We start from the raw sequence: 19,846 nt of genomic DNA on the forward strand, positions 1-19,846 counted from the left end.
AGCACAGCAGGCTGAATTAAAGAAGCCGGAGGTGATGTTGGCAATGCAGCCATGGAGATATTTTTTGGTGATAAAGAGCCCATGGCGTAATGAACCTTGCACCATGCATTTAAAATCCGAACACCAATGCTGGGGTGTCCATGAAAATGTGTTCCAATCTTATCCCAATGTTTTAATTCCCAAGTCCCATCTGCAGGAAACCAAGGGCAATGTTCATCAATGGACAGAATGAGCTGTATCAAATCACCCTCCGGAACTTCCAATTTGTTGGAGGAGAGGAGAAATTTTAAGTCTTTTAAAAATTTCTGTTGGGGAATAGACAAAGAGCTGCCCATGTTTCTAAAATCAAGATAAAAGGGATCGAACTCACCGGGATCTTTTTAAGATGTGAAGCGCTTGCAACCCTTGCTGGGCGTGGTAAGCCGATGATTGCCGTTGTGTGAATCGAAGAACCTCACACGGTTTCTTTTAAAATCCTCTTAGTCTGCCTCAGACTGTTTTCTTTAAGTTGCCTCACACGGGGCATCACTTGTCGGAGCCAGCCATCACAAATGGCGCTGTTTAGCATAAAATAAAGACACAGAGAGCCAGCAATATTTTCATGGATGGAGGGCAGCTCATTCGAACTTCTTCTCTCCTCTCCGGTAACTTTTATTATCCTTTGTTCTCTCCTGTCGCATGGCCGTTTGCCAATGTCTCACGTTACCTACATCCGGTCATGGCTTTTACCCACCCATCGCCATATATGGTAATGCACTTAATACACTGCAAGGCACGGACATGCAGGTCACTGAGGTCAGTGAGGCACCAGGTGGCGCTATTTGCCATGACTTCCTGGCTCCCACAATCTGGCTGGTGCCTTGAGACAGAAGAACATCTTTTTCAGGTGGGAATTTCCTGGTGGCCTTTCCTTTAACTTTTTAGGAAGAAAACAAAGAATCAGGACTGTTGAAGAAAAAGCAAGGTTTCTGGAAAAAAAACACCAAGGACTTTGGAGTGGATAGCCCACAGCCACTGGGGGCAGGTGCAGGAGCTCCCTAAAAATGCAAGATGGCATTGAAAATTTACTCATGGAATGTAAATGGTTTGAACTCTTGGCCAAAAAGGAACCAAGTTTATCATGTGTTAGCAAAGCAGAACTTGGACATAATTTGTTTACAAGAAACCCATGTTACTAGATTACATAGAAAAGTCCTTCAGAATAAGAAACTCAGTCAGGAATTTATTTCATCTGATAAAGTGAAGAAAAGAGGAGTGGTTTTCTATGTTAAAGAAAAATGGAACCCTAAAATGTTGTTTAAGGATGAGGAGGGAAGATATATCGCAGTTGAAATTAAAGCACAAGGCGAAAAATATTTGTTGTTGGGAATTCATGCACCAAATGATGGCAAAGCAGAATTTTTTAAGAATCTGGAAACAAGACTTCTGGACTATTTGGATTACAAATTGATTTTGATGGGAGACTTGAATGGAGTGGCATCAACACTTATGGATAGAACACAGAGACAGAAAATAATGAATGCTGGCAGATTACCAAAGACTTTCTTTGAAATGGTAGATAAATTTGATCTGTCAGACATATGGAGAGTGAGAAATCCAACAGAAAAAGACTTCACATTTTATTCAGATACAAATCAATCATTTTCACGAATCGACTATTTATGGCTATCCAGAGACTTTGTTCCCAGGGTAACTAAAACTGAAATTTGCCCCAAGACTTGCTCGGACCATAATGCAGTGTTTTTGGAAACAAAATTGTTTCTGCAGGGATCTTATAGATGGAGAATGAATGGTGATTTGTTGAGGAATGAACAGATGATTAGGAAGGCCCAAAAGACTCTAAAGGACTATTTCGAGATAAATATGAATTCAGAGGTGGAAACAAGAGTCATTTGGGACGCAAGTAAGGCAGTAATGAGAGGATTCCTTATACAACAAAACTTGATTAAGAAAAAGAGAGAAAAAAGATAATATTCTGTCGCAATTAAAAGATAAAGAGAAGAATTTGAAATGTAATCCAAAGAATCAGCAGATTCAAAAGGAAATTAAAGCTTTACAGATAGAATATTCCCAGATTATAAATCAGGAAATAGAATGGAAATTAAAAATGATGAGACAGAGAAATTTTGAATCGGCAAATAAATGTGGAAAACTGCTGGCTTGGCAGTTAAAAAAGAGACAGAAACAAAGTACTATTACAAATATTGTATCAGAAGGAAAGTCGGTAGAGAATCCCGCCGACATAAGAAGGTGTTTTCAGAAATATTATAAACAGCTGTATAAAAATGGAAAGGAAGATAAAGATAAAATTTATTAAAGTAAATGGTTTGCAAAAAATTCCCGAAAATAAAAAGATCCTACTTAATGGATGGATTACAAAACAAGAGGTAGAGAAGGCCATAAACCAGATGCAACTTGGCAAAGCCCTAGGACCAGATGGTCTGTCTGCAAAATATTACAAGACTTTAGTTGAGGTATGCAACAAGATATTAAGAGGGTGCAAAGCACCTGAAACCTGGAAGGAAGCTTTTATAACTCTGATACCAAAACCAGATCAAGATAGACCCAATGTAAAAAAACTACAGACCGATCTCATTACTTAATGTGGATTACAAAATTTTTACTAACATTTTGGCTAATAGGCTGAAGAAGGTACTAACAGATTATATCCATAAGGACCAGGCAGGATTCCTGCCTGGAAGACATATGAAAGATAATATTAGGAATATAATCAATGTGTTAGAAAGGTTGGAAGTTTAAAAAAATTGTAAAGCGGTGTTAATGTTTATCAATGCGGAGAAGGCCTTTGATAATGTCTCTTGGAATTTTATGAAAAAGAATTTAGAAAGTATTGAGGTTGGACAAGAATTCTTAAATTGTATCAATGTGATCTATTTTGAACGAAAAGCAAAAATTATAGTTAATAAAGTGGTCTCAGAATAAATTAGAATTGAAAAAGGAACCAGGCAAGGGTGCCCACTTTCCCCTCTACTTTTTATTTCAGTTCTGGAGGTTTTGCTAAATATGCTAAGGAAGGAAGAAGAGGTTAAAGGTATAACAGTAGGATCCAAGCAATATAAGTTAAAAGCCTTTGCTCATGCTTTGGTGTTAACTTTACAAGATCCAGACTCCAGTGCAGTGAAGGGACTGGAGTTGATTCAGGAGATTGGGCAGGTTGCAGGATTCAAGTTAAATAAAAGCAAAACCAAAGTGTTGGGGGAAAACTTAGATAATGAGGAGAGAAAAGTCCTTCAGGAGAAGACTGGCCTTGTCTTTGTGAAAAAAGTGAAATATTTGGGTGTGAATTTATCGGTGAAAAAATTGAATTTATATAAGGATAATTATGAAAAATTATGGAATGAAATTAAGAGAGATCTTGAGATATGGTCAAATTTAAAATTGTTGTTGATGGGCCGAATATCAGTGGTCAAGATGAATGTATTGCCAAAGATGTTGTTTTTATTTCAAGCTATCCCAATTATTGGCAATGTAAAATGTTTTAAAGAATGGCAGAAATGTCATTTAGACATTTAAAATGTCTAAATTTATCTGGCAAGGGAAAAAACCCAGAATTAAATATAAAATATTAACAGATTCAAAAGAAAGAGGGGGATTTCCCTTGCCAGATCTGAAGATATACTTTGAAGCTGCAGCTTTCTGCTGGATTAAGGCATGGATTCAATTAGAAAATGTGGATGTGTTAGACTTGGAGGGATTTGACAATGTATTTGGTTGGCATGCATACTTATGTTATGATAAGATATCAGCCCACAAAGGTTTTAAAACTAATGTAATTAGAAAATCTTTATACAATGTTTGGATAAGATATAAAGATCTCTTAGAAAGGAAAACACCCAGGTGGCTCTCACCAATGGAAGCAAAGGCCCAGAAAAAGTTAAATATGGAGAGTAAATGGTTGAAATATGCTGATTTATTGTTGGAAGACAACGAAGGATTTAAAGATAAATTGGATTGGCTACAATATTATCAGATCAATGAACTGTATAAGCTTGATAAGAAAAATGGTTTTGCAACGGAAAAATCCAAATTGGAAATGGAGTTGCGTGTCAATACCCCTCCCCCCCCAGAAATAAAGACACAGGAGACGTTGATTAAGTTAATTGGGCATGAAAAGGCCACAACTTTATTGATTAGAGAATTGGAGGTATTGGCCTTAGGCATTGGCACCTATCCACTACCCGGCATGGTGACCGGGATGGGTTAACACGAACCGTGGGGGGTCCTGTTGAAGTACGCCAACTAGGATCCCACGGGTGTCACCACTCGGGGGCGTGCCGGAGGCCCTTACCTTCCCAGGTTTCGGACAAGACAACGCCCCCCGGAGTCCTTTACCGGACTACCCCTTTTCTTGGGGAAGGTGATGGCATACCTTCCCCCCGATCCATTTGCATAACAATTAAACCCCCAGCCAATGCCTAACCGCCAATACTAAAGAAAGTTGTGACGTTTGCTACGAGGTAGGCGAAAAACCAAAAGGCCGTAAGTTCGCCAACTTGGAAAAATTCCTACCAGGCCCCTTGCGGCGACCAACCGAAGTCCATAGCAAGGTCATATCTACCTAAGCTAACCTATACCTAAGGGTGGGTGGGACGGGAAAACCTCTCAGCTGGCCAGGAGTAAAGAGGGTGGTCCCTGGGCGTGCCTGGCCTTAAGTATGCCAAGGCCACGCCTCCCCCAGCCGGCCGATTGGCGGACGGGTGGAAGGCACGCCCAGGGATTCCCCCAACTCTCGCGGGGGCAGCAGGCCAGCCCCCGCGCTTGGGGGGAGGGGCAAGACCGCAACCCCCTCTCTTCCCCCATGGGGTCAGAAATGGCTTTGTTAGATACCAATGTTAAAATCTATCCAAAATGTACAACTTATTGTTGGAATGGCATACAAAGGACGAACAAGTTAAATCTGTGATGATAGATTGGGCAAGAGATGTTGGACACAATATAATGTTGGAAGATTGGGAAAGGTTGTGGAAGAAAGGGGTTAAGTTTACTGCATGTACTATATTAAAAGAAAATATTATGAAAATGATGTATAGATGGTACTTAACCTCTGTAAAGTTAGCAAAGATTTATCATACAGATGATAATTTATGTTGGAAATGCAAAGAAAAGAAGGTACCGTTTATCATATGTGGTGGACGTGTCCCAAGGTGAAAGACTTCTGGGAAAAGATTTATAATGAGTTGAAAAAAATGTTGAAAAATACATTTATTAAGAAACCAGAAGCCTTTCTACTTTGAATAATAGGTCTGGAATTGCCCAAAAAGGATGTTAGATTGTTTTTGTATGCCACCACAGCAGCAAGACTGCTAATAGCGAAAAACTGGAAATCCCAAGAAATACCAACAATAGAAGAATGGTAGATGAAGATGTTAGACTTTTTGGAGTTGGCCGACCTGACTGGAAGAATCCATGATCAGAAGGAGGAGAAGACTCAAGAGAGAGAGCAAGAGAGATAATATTTATTACGGCCATAGGCCCATACAGGTAAAAACAACACATAAGTGACAGCTTGTGCCGTGGGGAAAAGAAAAAAAAAACAGTCGCTAAAATACCACTATAACAATAAATACTATAAGATGGAAAGGCATGCTACGCCTTAATTAGCTTGTAGCGCTCCTTGGCGTCGCTTTTGGGAGAGGACAGCGACCAGGAACCTAGCCACTTTCAGGGTCGTGTGGGAATCCTTATCCTGCAAGATTTGGGCAAGGTGGAATTTTGGTGGGGTACCCTCTAGTTTCTGTATGATTGATCCCAACAAATTTGCCCGTGGCACATTGAACAGGGGGCAAGTGAACATAATGTGCTGGAGCGACTCCGGCGTCACCTTATCACATTCGCACGTGGCGGGGACTTGGCCCTTTGAGAATCTATGTCTCAGGACATTGGAGGGGAAAACGTTGAACCTCGCTTTGGTGAAGGCCAGTCTATGGGCAACAGTCGAAAGGGAGGAGAGGTATGATGGAACGCAATAAGTTAAAGTGATACCAATGTTCTGGGGCGAACAAACACCTCCCCCCAGCGTATAATTTTGCTGCAAGTCGATGTCATCCAGTCTTTGACGGATCAGTCTTTGAGCAGTGATTTGATCTAGTTTTAGGGAATCTGAGGGAGAGATTCCATAGCTCAGGAGTTTGGCATGAATTTTACTAGTCCAAAGGCTGGAGAATTCATCTCGCCATAAGCATTGGACAAGGTAATGATTTGGTAATCTATGCCACAATGATAACCAGTAATTGAAGACTTGCTTCCACAGGCAAGTTTCTAAGGATGCGATCTTCAATTCTAGTCGCATGGCTGCGTTGCTTACGCACAGGGGGAGCATTAGGAGCCGGCGTAGGAATTGGCTTTGCAGAGTCTCAAGGGGAGCAAGATCTGTCATCACGGCCCAGAGCGGGGCAGCATAAGCAAGCACTGCAACCACTTTTGCCTTGAACACCTTTAGGGCCGAGGGAACATGCAGAGCTCCGTCCGAAAAGAAAAATCGGAGGAGCGCATATGACAGGATTTTGGCCTTGTTAAGTAGGTGTTGAATTTGAGCTTTCCATCCCAAGTTGTATTGAAAAATAACTCCTAGATATTGAAATTTTAGGACTTGCTCTATTTTTGCACCACCAAGCTTCCATTTGTATAATCTCCGGCTTCTGGAGAAAATCAGAATCTTGGACTTAGCAACACGGAGCAATGGATCCAAACTACAAGAAAGAAGATTCCACCTAAACATTAGGAAGAACTTCCTGACAGTAAGAGCTGTTCGACAGTGGAATTTGCTGCCAAGGAGTGTGGTGGAGTCTCCTTCTTTGGAGGTCTTTAAGCAGAGGCTTGACAACCATATGTCAGGAGTGCTCTGATGGTGTTTCCTGCTTGGCAGGGGGTTGGACTCGATGGCCCTTGTGGTCTCTTCCAACTCTATGATTCTATTCTATTCTATGATTCTAAGTCAGTTAACAATGAAGTTAAATTAGGTATTGAAAGCAATGTTTTTATGTTTCTTTTTTCATTATGTGTGTTACATGTTATGTATGTTTTATATTTGTATTGTGTTTGTTTTGTTACAAATTTGGAAAAACAATAAAAATTTTTGGAAAAAAACCCTAAAACACAGGCAGAGGCAGAGCCTGAAACAGAGCCAGAACTAGACCTTGAATCAGAGCCAGAGCCAGAGCCAGAGCCGAAAACAGTGCTCCAGACCATGTTGGAACCTGAAACAGACAAACAGCTGAAAACATAGCCAAAGCCAGATACACAGTCAGAGCCTGAAACAGAGACACAGCCAGAGCCAGAGCCAGAGACATAGCCAGAGACAGAAACAGAGCCAGCAACAGCACTTGATACAGGGCCAGAGCCCAAAACAGAGCCAGAACCACAGCCACAGCCACAACCTAGAACCACAGCCTGAGTCTGAAACAGTCCTTGATAGAGTGCAGGAGCCAGGAAACAAAGACACAGCCTTAAACAGAGCCTGAGCCTGAAACATAGCTAGAAGCAGAAGTAGAGGCAGAGGTAGAGCCTGAAACAGTGCTTGATACTGGGCAGGAGCCTGAAATAGAGCCAGAAACAGTGCTTGATACAGCGCCAGATCCTTAAACAGAGCCACAGCCACAGCCTGAGTCTAAAACAGAGGCAGAGGCTGATACTGTGCTTGATACAGCATCAGAGCCTGAAACAGAGACACAGCCAGAGCGAGACCATGAATCAGAGCCAGACCCTCATTCAGAAACAGAACCTGAAAGATAGCCAGAGCCAGAGTCACAGCCACAGCCACATCCACAGCCTAGAGCCACAGCCTGAGTCTGCAACAGTACTTGATACAGTGCCAGAGCCAGAAACAGAGACACAGTCTGAAACAGTGCCTGAGCCTGAAACTTAGCAACAGGCAGAGGTAGCGCGAGAAGCAGAGGGAGAGGCAGTGGCTGATACAGTGCTTGATACAGCGTCGGAGCCTGAAACAGAGACACAGCCAGAGCGAGACACTGAATAACAGCCAGAACCAGACCCTCATTCAGAACCAGAACCTGAAAGAGAGCCAGAGCCTGAGTCTGCAACAGTACTTGATACAGTGGCGGAGCCAGAAATAGAGACACAGTCTGAAACAGAGCCTAAGCCTGAAAAATAGGCAGAGGCAGAGACAGAGGTAGAGCCAGAAACAGGGCTTGAAACAGCGTCAGAGCCTGAAACAGAGAAACAGCATGAAACAGAGACAAAGCCTGACACATAGAGCCAGAAACATAGCTGGGCCAGAACCTGAGCCTGAGACTGAAACAGAGGCAGAGGAAGAGCCATTGTGAGAACCTGAATCAGCCATAGCCTAGAGCCACAGCCTGTGTTTGCAACAGTACTTGATACAGCGTGGGAGCCTGAAACAGACACACAGCCACAGCCACAGCTGAGATCCACAGCCTGAGTCTGAAATAGTGCTTGATAGAGTGCTGGAGCCTGAAACAGAGACACCGTCTGAAACAGAGCCTGAACCTGAAACGTAGCACGAAGCAGAGGTAGCGCCAGTGGTAGAGGGAGAGGCAGAGCCTGATACCGTGCTTGATACAGCGTAGGAGCCTGAAACAGAGACACAGCCAGAGCCAGAACAAAACCTTCATTCAGTGTTGGGTTTCTGTTATGCCACTGTGCAGTTCTTGGAGGAGATTTCACCCCTCCCATATCCAAGAATCTCCTGATGAGTCTGCTGATTCTCCAGAGAGAAGGAGGCGTGTTCTGCTATCTACTTATTCTACTCCATCAAAGAGTCAGTCAGTCAGTCAGTCAGTGTATCGGAGAGAGAGAGAGTGTTAGAGATCCTAGAGATAAGGTTGCTGCTAAGAGCAGCTGCAGACTCTCAGTGTAGCATTGATTTATGCTTAGAATATTCAGCTCTGTATATAGTTTTGTATCATAGTTGTAGTTACAGAATAAAAGGAAGATATTCTACAGAGCTGCTCTCCGAGTGGTTTATACTCTGCAAGACTCTGCAAAACTCTGCTGCGCAACGACTGTATTATTGAGACAGTGAATCCGGTGCTCTCAGCTCTAAGCTGTGAGTCCACAGCACTGTGACCTGTTCCTGTGAGAAAGGAGGTCTCTGGCAGTGCTACCCAGCTCGCCTAGCCCAGTCGGGGTTGAGGTGCATGAGTCCAGTTGGTGCACTGGCTCAAGGGCGATGCTGACAAAAACTCTATTGACATTCCAGACTGTTGGAAGTCTCACAGGAGACGGGAGACGTATGTTGATGTTTTTTTTTTTTATAAATATTTATTAAGGTTTAAAATACAAATAGATATAATAAACAATATAACATATGTCACGAGATAGTTTCACATCTTCTTTGGACTCCCTCACATCTCCCGCTCCCACTTTCATCGTTATAAATTTTTACCAGCAATTTATCATCTTGTTTGCATTCTTATGTCCCATCTATTTATTTATAGTCTAATAATTCTCCAAAAAGTTTATGTTTTCTCAATCTCACTTATCATCCTAAATCATCTAATTTAGTGGTGCTCAATTATTTATGATCTAGCGTCCTGCTTAACATTCAATCAAATTACAGTATTTTTGTAGATAAATCTTGAATTTCTTCCAATCCTCTTCCATCCTCTCCTCTCCCAGGTCACGGATTCTGCCGGTCATCTCAGCCAGTTCCATATAGTCTATCAGTTGCATCTGCCATTCTTCCAGTGTGGGTAGATCTTGAGTTTTCCAATGCTTCGCAAGAAGTATCCTTGCTGCTGTTGTTGCGTACATGAAAAGTGTCCAGTCCTTCTTTGCCACCCCTTGGCCGACAATACCCAAAAGGAAGGCCTCTGGTTTCTTAGTGAAGGTATACTTAAATACCTTTTTCAGTTCATTATAGATCATTTCCCAGAAAGCCTTCACTTTAGGGCAGGTCCACCAGAGGTGAAAGAATGTTCCTTCACTCTCTTTACATTTCCAGCACTTATTGTCAGACAGGTGGTATATTTTTGCAAGTTTGACTGGGGTCATATACCATCTATATATCATTTTCATTACATTTTCTTTCAAAGCATTACATGCAGTAAAGTTCAACCCAGTACTCCACAACCTTTCCCAGTCCTCAAACATGATATTGTACCCAATGTCCTGCGCCCACCTTATCATAGCCGATTTAACCATTTCATCTTGTGTATTCCATTTTAACAGCAAGTTATACATTCTTGAAAGTATCTTAGTCTTTGGTTCTAACAGTTCTGTTTCTAGTTTCGATTTCTCCACCTGGAACCCTAGTTTCTTGTCATTTTTAAAAACTTCTTTAATCTGAGTGTAATGTAACCAGTCTCGCACTTTATCCTTCATTTTCTCCAAACTCTGCAATTTCCAATTGTCTCCATCTTTTTCTAGTATTTCCCAGTATTTTGGCCATTTGGCCTCCATATTGGGTCTTTTTCGGGCCTTAGCTTCCAAAGGTGAAAGCCACCTTGGAGTTTTATTTTCCAGCAAGTCTTTATATTTTGTCCAGACATTAAACACTGATTTTCTGACAATATGGTTCTTAAAGGCCTTATTGATTTTAACCTTGTCGTACCATAAGTATGCATGCCATCCAAAAGTATTGTTAAACCCTTCCAAGTCCAACACGTCAGTGTCTTCGAGAAGTAGCCAGTCTTTTAGCCAGCAGAAAGCTGCGGCCTCATAGTACAACTTTAAGTCTGGCAGAGCAAAGCCCCCTCTTTCTTTCGCATCAGTTAATATCTTAAACTTAATTCTGGGCTTTTTGCCCTGCCAGACAAACTTAGAGATATCTCTCTGCCACTTCTGGAAACACTCCGTCTTGTCCACAATCTGGAGTGTTTGAAACAAAAACAACATTTTTGGCAATACATTCATCTTGATAGCAGCAATTCGGCCTAACAAAGAAAGTTTCAATTTTGTCCAGCTGTCTAAATCTCTCTTAATTTCTGACCAACATTTTTCATAGTTATCCTTAAATAGACTCAGATTTTTTGCTGTTATGTTTACCCCTAGGTACTTTACTTTTTTAACCACATTTAGTTCTGTCTCTCTCTGAAACCGTTCTGACTCTGTATCTGTCAAGTTTTTTCCCAAAACCTTAGTTTTCTGTTTGTTTAATTTGAATCCCGCCACCCAACCAAAGTCATGAATCAGTTGTAATACTCTTTTCGTACTAGATTCTGGCTCCTGCAGGGTCAAAACTAGGTCATCTGCAAAAGCTTTAAGTTTATATTGTTTCTCTCCGACCTGGATTCCTTCCACCAACCGGTCCCCTCTGATCATATTCAGGAGCACTTCCAGAACCGAAATAAATAACAAAGGGGAGATGGGGCAGCCTTGTCGTGTTCCTTTTTCAATTTTAAACTCTTCTGTAACCACATTGTTAACTATCAGTTTAGCTTTTTGCTCTGAATATATCGCCTCAATCCCATTCTCAAAACCCCGTCCCACTCCCATTTCTTTTAAGTTTCCCTTCATAAATTTCCAGGAAATGTTGTCAAAGGCCTTCTCCGCATCTATAAAGATTAAGACTGCTTTTGTGTTTATATCTGTTTGCAAAAGTTCCAAAATGTCAATAATATTCCTTGTATTAGCAAACAAATGTCTGCCTGGGAGAAAGCCTGCCTGGTCCTTGTGGATTACTTCATTTAAAACTTTTTAAAATCTACTTGCCAAAATGTCTGCAAAAATTTTGTAATCCACATTTAGAAGAGAGATGGGACGATAGTTCTTAAGTTGTGTCTTTTCAGCTTCCGACTTTGGTATCAATGTGATAAACGCTTCCTTCCACGACTCCGGCGCCCTCTTCCCCTCCATAATTTCGTTGCTGATTCCATCAAAGGTTGTATCAAATAATCTTTTAGTGTCTTATAGTACTTGGAGGTCAGCCCATCTGGCCCTGGAGATTTGCCCAATTGCATGTTCTGAATGGCTTGTTCAATCTCTTGTCGTGTTATTTTGCAATTCAGGATTGTCCTATTTTCTTGTGACAATTTTGGTAGTCCATTTTTTCCCAAAAATTGTTTAATCTCAGCCTCGTCTTGCGGCCCTTGAATGTATAATTTTTAAAAATATCTCTGGAAACACTTTCTAATGTCCACAGGATTCTGAATATTTCTTCCTTCAATCTCTAAGTTTGTAACTGTATTTAATCTTTGTCTTCTCTTCAACTGCCAAGCTAGCAGTTTTCCACATTTATTCGCCGACTCAAACGTTTTTTGTTTCATTAATTTGACCTTCCACTTTATTTCCTGGTTTATCAATTTGGAGTATTGTGCTTGATATAGTTTAATTTCTCTCAGAGTTGGCTGTGACTTCGGGTTTAGTCTTAACTTCTTCTCTAATTCTTTTATTTTGTCCAAAATCTTGTCTTTTCTCTCATTTTGTGTCCTTTTCTTTACTGCATTCTGTTGTATCAAGAATCCCCTCATCACGGCTTTGCTTGCGTCCCAGACGATTCTTTTTTCCACCATGGTGTTCATATTTATCTCAAAATAGTCCTTCAGGGCTTTTTGGGCCTTCTTGGTAATCTCCTGATCTCTAAGCAAATTGTCATTCATCTTCCATCTAAAAGAGCCGGTTGGTAACAGTGTCATGTCCATCTTTACTGCATTATGGTCGGAGCAGGTCTTTGGGCAGATTTCCACCTTTCTAGCCTTAGGTGCCAGACCTCTAGATATCCATATTTGGTCGATTCTTGGCCAGGTCAGTTGGGCTTCAGAGAAGAATGTTCCCTCTCTTCCCAAGGGGTTCTTTGTCCTCCAGATGTCAATCAAATCCATATTGTCTGTCATTTCAAAAAAAGTTTTGGGTAGTCTGCCGTCTTTTGTGACATTTTGACTTTGTGACTTGTCCATGTTGGTTGATACGACCCCATTCATGTCTCCCATCATAATGATGTTGTTGTAGTCCAGATAGTCCAGCATAGTCTCATGCAACTTCCTGTAGAATTCCGATTTCCCTTCGTTTGGTGCGTAGATTCCTAATATCAAAAGCTTCTCTCCTTGATGTTGTATCTCAATTGCCAAGATTCTTCCATGTTCATCTTTGAATAAGAATTTAGGTGACAGGCTCTCTTTCGCATATATCACCACACCTCTCTTCTTTACTCTATCCGAAGATATAAATTCCTGGCCGAGTCTTTTGTTTATTAACACTTTTCTGTGGAGCCTAGTCACATGTGTTTCCTGTAAACAAATAATGCCCAATTGTTCTTTTTTTAATATATGAAATATTTTCTTCCTTTTTTCCGGAATGTTACAGCCATTTATATTCCAGCTCAAGAGTTGCAGAGACATCCTGAATAAATCTGGTTATTTTTCTGGGGGTGGTATCTTATTCGCGGGATCTTCAGATTCCAAGGGTGCCGGTACTGCCGGTGCTCCAGGCCCAAAGGGTAATTCAATTCCTTTTTGAAGGTCCTCTCCGTATGTAGACAGAAATTTGTCTCTATCTTCCAATGTTCTAATTTTAACCTTCTTCCCTCTGAAGGTGAAAGATATTCCTTGGGGAAATTCCCACCTAAAAGCAATTGAGTTGCTCCTCAATAGTCTGACAAGTTCAGAGTAGGCGGATCTGAGGTCCAACAGTTGTCTAGGAATATCTTTGTAAATTTCAATTCTTCTGTCCAGAATGTCCAGTGACTTTTCGTAATGTAGGCCCAAAATCTTATCCCTTTCCTCCTTCGATCTCAATGTTATCAAGCAGTCTCTGGGCCTCTCCTTCTTTGCAAATCTTCCAAGCCTGAAAGCTGACACAATTTTAAAGTCCTTTTCCTCTAAATTCCAAAACTTGGAGAATTCTTTAGTCAAAAACTCAGCTAGGTTACCTCCTTCCGCTTCTGATACCGACCTAATCCTTAAATTATTCTCCCGGTTTCGCAGTTCTATCATAGAAAGATAGGTCTGATGTGCACCTACTTGTTTGCAGAGTGGTCTTACCTCTTGTTCTAAATTTTCAAGTTTTTGACTAGTGTCCTCAGCCAGTTTCCGATTTTCTGCTGTGGCCTCCGTCAACTGTCCAATTACCTGTACGTTCTGTGCAACTTGTCCAGTTAATCTATTTAAACATTCTGTATTTTGATCAATCTTAGCTGTTTGCTCATCTGCTTTCTTGTTCAAAGATTCCACTCTCTTATCCAGAGATTCCAATTTTTCATAGATTTTCTCTAGAATAGAAGCAGATGATCCTGAGGCCATATCTTCCAGTTGTAACTGCTCAGTTTCTCCCTCACTTGCCTGTGGCAGAGCGGCTGCTTCTTCCTCTGAAGGCAAAGTGGGTACAGATGATCTACGTGTCTGCGAGGCTGAGGTTAAGGTTGTCAAGGTTGTTTGTCTAATTCTTCCCCTTCTTCTTGTGCCACTCATTCCAAAGTTATCTGAAAGTCAAGGTCAAGCTGAGTTGTTCCCATGAGAAAACTGTTGGGAAACTGCCAGGGAGATATTGTCCATCATGGCCCCAAGCCGGCTGCCGAACGTCCATCGATCTCCCGTAGCCAGGCAGATCCAGCAGTTAGCGACACAAAGCCTCAGAAATAGATTGCCACATTCCAGGCTTGTGCACACTGTTCTTTATCAGCAGAAACCACAGCCAGAAAGCTTGCACCGTAGAAGAGAGCATAATTTACAGACTTTATTTAGCGTTGAACAGAACAAAGGAAAACATGACCGTTCTGTGTCAGTGTCTCCGACCGACTGAAATCGAAAGGAAACAGCAAACATAAACATCCTCAACAGGAAATACGCAGACTCTGTGACTCACAAGCCTGCTCTCTCTTAAGGTGGAACGGAAATATCCTAACATCCTCCCCCTTTCCGTGTAACCTGTAGTACCTGTGGTTCACCCAATTGCAACCTCTGTGTGTAAACCTTAAGTTGTTCTTTGTTAACAACCTTAGACAACAGATCAGCAGGAATTTCATTTCCTGCCATGTAGGACACCTGAATCAGTCCTTTCTGAATACACTCTCTTGCACGATGTAGCTTAATCTGCAAGTACTTGGTTCTTTGCTTGCAACTCTCGGAGTTCAGCAAAGCCAAACACGATCTATTGTCTTGATACACTTGTATAGGACATTTCACAGAAACCCCGATGTCCTTAAACAGTTGCATCAACCATTCACAATCCATGAGTGAAAATGACAGAGCATTGAGTTCTGCTTCACAGGAACTTAGGCTCACAGTTGTTTGCTTCTTGCACAACCAGTCAAACAGGCAGTGGTTGTACATGTAGCATACTCTACCAGTGCTTACTGGTGTTTCAAATGGTGTTTCAAAATAGCAAGTCCAAATGCCCTCAGATTGTTGCAAGTTCTGATACACAATAACCAAATCTGCAAAACTGACAGCTCAGTCTCTCAGGCAGCTCCAGCCCCTGGGTTTCTCGTTCCAATTGTAATTCCAATAGAAGAAAGGTAGCACGATGCAAATAAAGGATACAAAATCATAAGCTTAAAGTCCTTACTTTGTTTAAAAGAAGGTTCAGTGGGTGCTCAGATCAGTAGGATTAAAAGTTCTTTTTACGCCTCCACTCCTCCAGCTCCTTGCTTTAAAGTTCAGTAAGAGCGGAAGACGGACTTCCTGTTTCCACGTCTCTCCGCTTTCGGCCAAGTTCAATATTTTAGTCTCGAATTTAAAATATTCAGTCTTGACCAAACTGGCTTTCTTGCAGGGAGACATATGTCAGATAATGTGAGGAACATTATAGACATTTTGGAATTGTTAGAAGTGGACATTAACAGGAAAGCTGTTTTAATTTTTGTGGATGCGGAGAAAGCCTTTGATAACATTTGCTGGAGTTTTATGAAGAAGAATCTCCAAGGGATGGGGGTAGGCCAAGGTTTTGAAAACGGTATAGGTGCTATATATTCTAAACAAAAAGCAAAGTTAATTGTAAATAATGTGGTTACGGAAGAAATACCTATAGAAAAAGGTACACGACAGGGATGCCCAATATCCCCTTTACTTTTTATATCAGTCCTGGAGGTCTTGTTAAATATGATTAGAAAGGACCAGTTGGTTAAAGGAGTTCAGGTCGGAGCCAGACATTACAAACTAAGGGCATTTGCAGATGACCTAGTATTGACTTTGCAACAGCCAGATACTAGTACCAAAAGGGTATTAGAACTAATTGAGATATTTGGTCAAGTAGCAGGATTTAAACTGAACAAACAGAAAACAAAAGTGTTGGAGAAAAATCTAACAATGGCTGAAAAAGAGAAGTTTCAGAGTGAAACAGGTTTAGAGATCACAAAAAAAGTGAAGTACCTGGGGGTAAATCTGACTTCTAAGAATGTAAACTTATTTAAGGACAACTATGACAAATGTTGGACAGAAGTAAAGAAAGATCTAGAAATATGGTCAAGATTGAGACTTTCCTTGTTAGGCCGAATTGCTGTCATTAAGATGAATGTATTGCCTAGAATGCTGTTTTTATTTCAGACACTCCAGATCTTGGATAAGATGGACTGCTTCAAGAAGTGGCAGAAAGACATATCCAAATTTGTCTGGCAGGGCAAAAAGCCCAGAATAAAATTTACGATTTTAACTGACGCAAAAGATAGAGGGGGGTTTGCCCTGCCGGACTTAAGACTCTACTATGAATCGGCAGCTTTCTGCTGGCTGAAACAATGGCTACTTCTTGAGAATACAGACATTTTGGATCTGGAAGGGTACGATAATAGATTTGGTTGGCATGCATATATATGGTATGACAAGGTAAAATCGCATAAAGGCTTTAAAAACCATATTGTTAGGGAAGCATTATACAATGTTTGGATAAGATACAAAGACCTATTGGAAAGTAAAACTCCCAGGTGGTTATCACCAATGGAAGCTAAAGAGACTAAAAAACTTAATATGGAGTCTAAATGGCCAAAATACTGTGAAATATTAGAACAAGATGGTGAAAGAGTCAAATTACAGAGTTATGAGAAATTAAAGTCTAAGGTAAGAGATTGGTTGCATTACCTTCAGATAAACGAGGTATTTAAACAGGACAGGAAAATAGGTTTCCAGATGGAGAGGTCAAAATTAGAAACAGAACTGTTAGAATCCAATACTAAGAACTTGTCAAGAATGTATAATTTGCTGTTGAAATGGAATACACAGGATGAAACGGTGAAAGCAGCTATGATTAAATGGGCACAAGACATTGGTCATAACATTATGTTTGCTGACTGGGAACAGTTATGGAATACTGGTCTTAAGTTTACGGCATGCAATGCTTTAAGAGAAAACATTATGAAAATGATTTACAGGTGGTATATTACCCCAGTCAAGCTTGCAAAAATTTACCATTTGCCCAATAACAAATGCTGGAAATGTAATGAGACTGAAGGTACTTTTTATCACCTTTGGTGGACCTGCCCGAAGATTAAAGCCTTTTGGGAAATGATCTATAATGAAATTAAGAAGGTTCTTAAATGGACCTTCCCTAAAAAACCTGAGGCTTTTCTCCTGGGCATGGTTGGCCAATTGGTGACAAAGAAGGATAGGACGTTTTTTATGTATGCTACTGCAGCAGCAAGAATTCTTCTGGCAAAGTATTGGAAGACACAAGAGCTACCCACTCTGGAAGAATGGCAAGCGAAGGTGATCGACTACATGGGACTGGCAGAGATGACCGGCAGAATCCGTGACCAGGGGAAAGAGACAGTGGAAGAAGACTGGAAGAAATTTAAAATTTACCTTAAAAATTGTTGTAAAATTGAAGTGTAATGAGATGTTAAGGTGTTAAGAAATAGAGAATTGCAGCTGTAAACAATAAGTTAAGGAAATTAGAATGAAAGTGAATTAATTAATCAGTTGGAGGGTTGCTGAAGAAAGGCAAAAACAAGGATGCAGAAAAGGGGAGGTATGGGGAAGTCCGGGAAGCAAGGTGTAGGAAGATAAGATTACGAAAGTATACATGTTTATATGTTTGTATGTTTTGTATGTTTTGTTTGTTTGTTTTTATTATATGTTTGGAAAATTAATAAAAATTATTAAAAAAATAAATAAATAAAATATTCAGTCTTTACTCACGGGTTGTTACTTTCTTCCGAATCAAGAATTTGCAGGAAAAGAGGTCAGCGCTCACCGGCAGCAGCCGCGCGGCTTCGCTCCACAGATCGCGAAACGGCTCACAGCGCCGCTACCCCCTCCACGTTCCGGAGCCCCTTACGGGGTTCCTTCTGCGTTTTGGGGGTCGCTTCTGGCGCCCACCGAGCCTCAAGACCACAGGCTCTTACTGCCTGTGGGTTTCCAAGGTGGGTCTCCGCTTCGCCGTAGCGGACGACCCAGTTTCTGCGGAGCCTCCTCCTCACTAGTGAAAGAGGACCGCCATTGCCGTTCGCGCCGCCCCCGGAAGTCGACGTATGTTGATGTTACTGGTTTCTTGTTTCTTTGTTCTGTTGTTTTCTGTCTCTCACAGAGAGCAGATGCATATTCTTTTCTGTATTGCGTAGTTATAAATAAAGTAGCAATGTAGCACATATTTCTGGCTCCTGCTGCTGTCTGAATACTGTGCGCAATGGAGAGTGTGCCTGAAGTCTCATTCAAAGGCTTGGGTCGTTAATCACCGTCGGAGGAGAGCCTGGATGGGTTCCGAAGATACGGCCAGAGGAGTACCCAATACAGCTTGGTCGTACGGAAGCTCCAACATTCAGAACCAGAGCCTGAAAGAGAGCCACACCCACATCCACAACCATGAGCCAAATCCTGAGTCTCAAACAGTCGTTGATAGAGTGCCAGAGCCAGTAAACAGAGACACAGCCTGAAACAGAGCCTGAGCCTGATAAATAGCCAGCGGCAGAGGCAGAACCAGAGCCAGTGCCAGAAAAAGTGCTGGATACAGGGCCGGAGCCAGAAGCAGAGAAACAGCTGAAAACAGAGCCAAAGCCTAAGACACAGGCATTTCAGTGGGTCACCGCTAGAATCAGCTGAATGGCCATCAACATGGGATAAAGCATCCCCTGCCACTCTCTGGAAGCCATTTGGATCCATTAAGTGGCGGGGGCAGACCATCCAAATCGGTCCCACCTCCCTGCAGAAGGGAAGGGTCACGGAGAAGTCCAGTTGCACTTAGTGTCAGATCACCTATGTCCATAGAGGTGAAAACCAGGTCTAAGGCATGTCCATGGCTATGAGTTGGGCCAAACTTATTTAGGGACAGCCCTGTACTGACCCAATTGCCCAACTTCCAGAACATGCACTCAGAAAACTGGGTTTTCCCAATAGGATGCCTAGTGCAAACTAATGACTTCCTAAAAATCACTGCAACAACACCCCTTCCCGCCAACATGACCTGGGTTGCTGTGCGTAAGAGAAACCTGGTGGACAAGCAGCGGCAAGGACAGGCCCATCTGCTTCATCAAACCAAGTCTCTGTCAAACATGCCAGGTCAAGTCCTCCATCCACAATTAGGTAGTGGATGGCAGTGGTCTTATTCATCATTGACCTGGCATTGCACAAGAACACTTTCAGGTCATGTGGGTTTCCCTTGCTCATCCCAGTATCCTTCAGGTTAGGACCAGACCCGGAGGCAGGGATGGTCCTCAAAAAATGTCTAAGCCTGCCTCCTTGGTAAAGACGTGGTCTGGTCTCAGCGCAACTCCTCCTCCCACCCGTGATAACAGAGATCGGGTGTTCCAATACATCCCCCGGTATGGAACCTGCCCCAGCCATTTTGTTGGCTGAGGCCCACTCCCAGGCAGCCCTGACCCTTTTCCCTTAAAAAACAAAATACAAGCAGTTGATGGACTACATGGAACTGGCTGAAATGACTGGCAGAATCCGAGATTTGGGGGAGGAAACAATGGAAGAGGACTGGAAAAAATTTAAGGACTATTTGCAAAAACATTATAAGTTGTATGAATGTTAAGAAATAC

The sequence above is a fragment of the Podarcis muralis genome, chromosome W (genome assembly GCF_964188315.1).
Source record: "Podarcis muralis chromosome W, rPodMur119.hap1.1, whole genome shotgun sequence".
Taxonomy (NCBI): Eukaryota; Metazoa; Chordata; class Lepidosauria; order Squamata; family Lacertidae; genus Podarcis; species Podarcis muralis.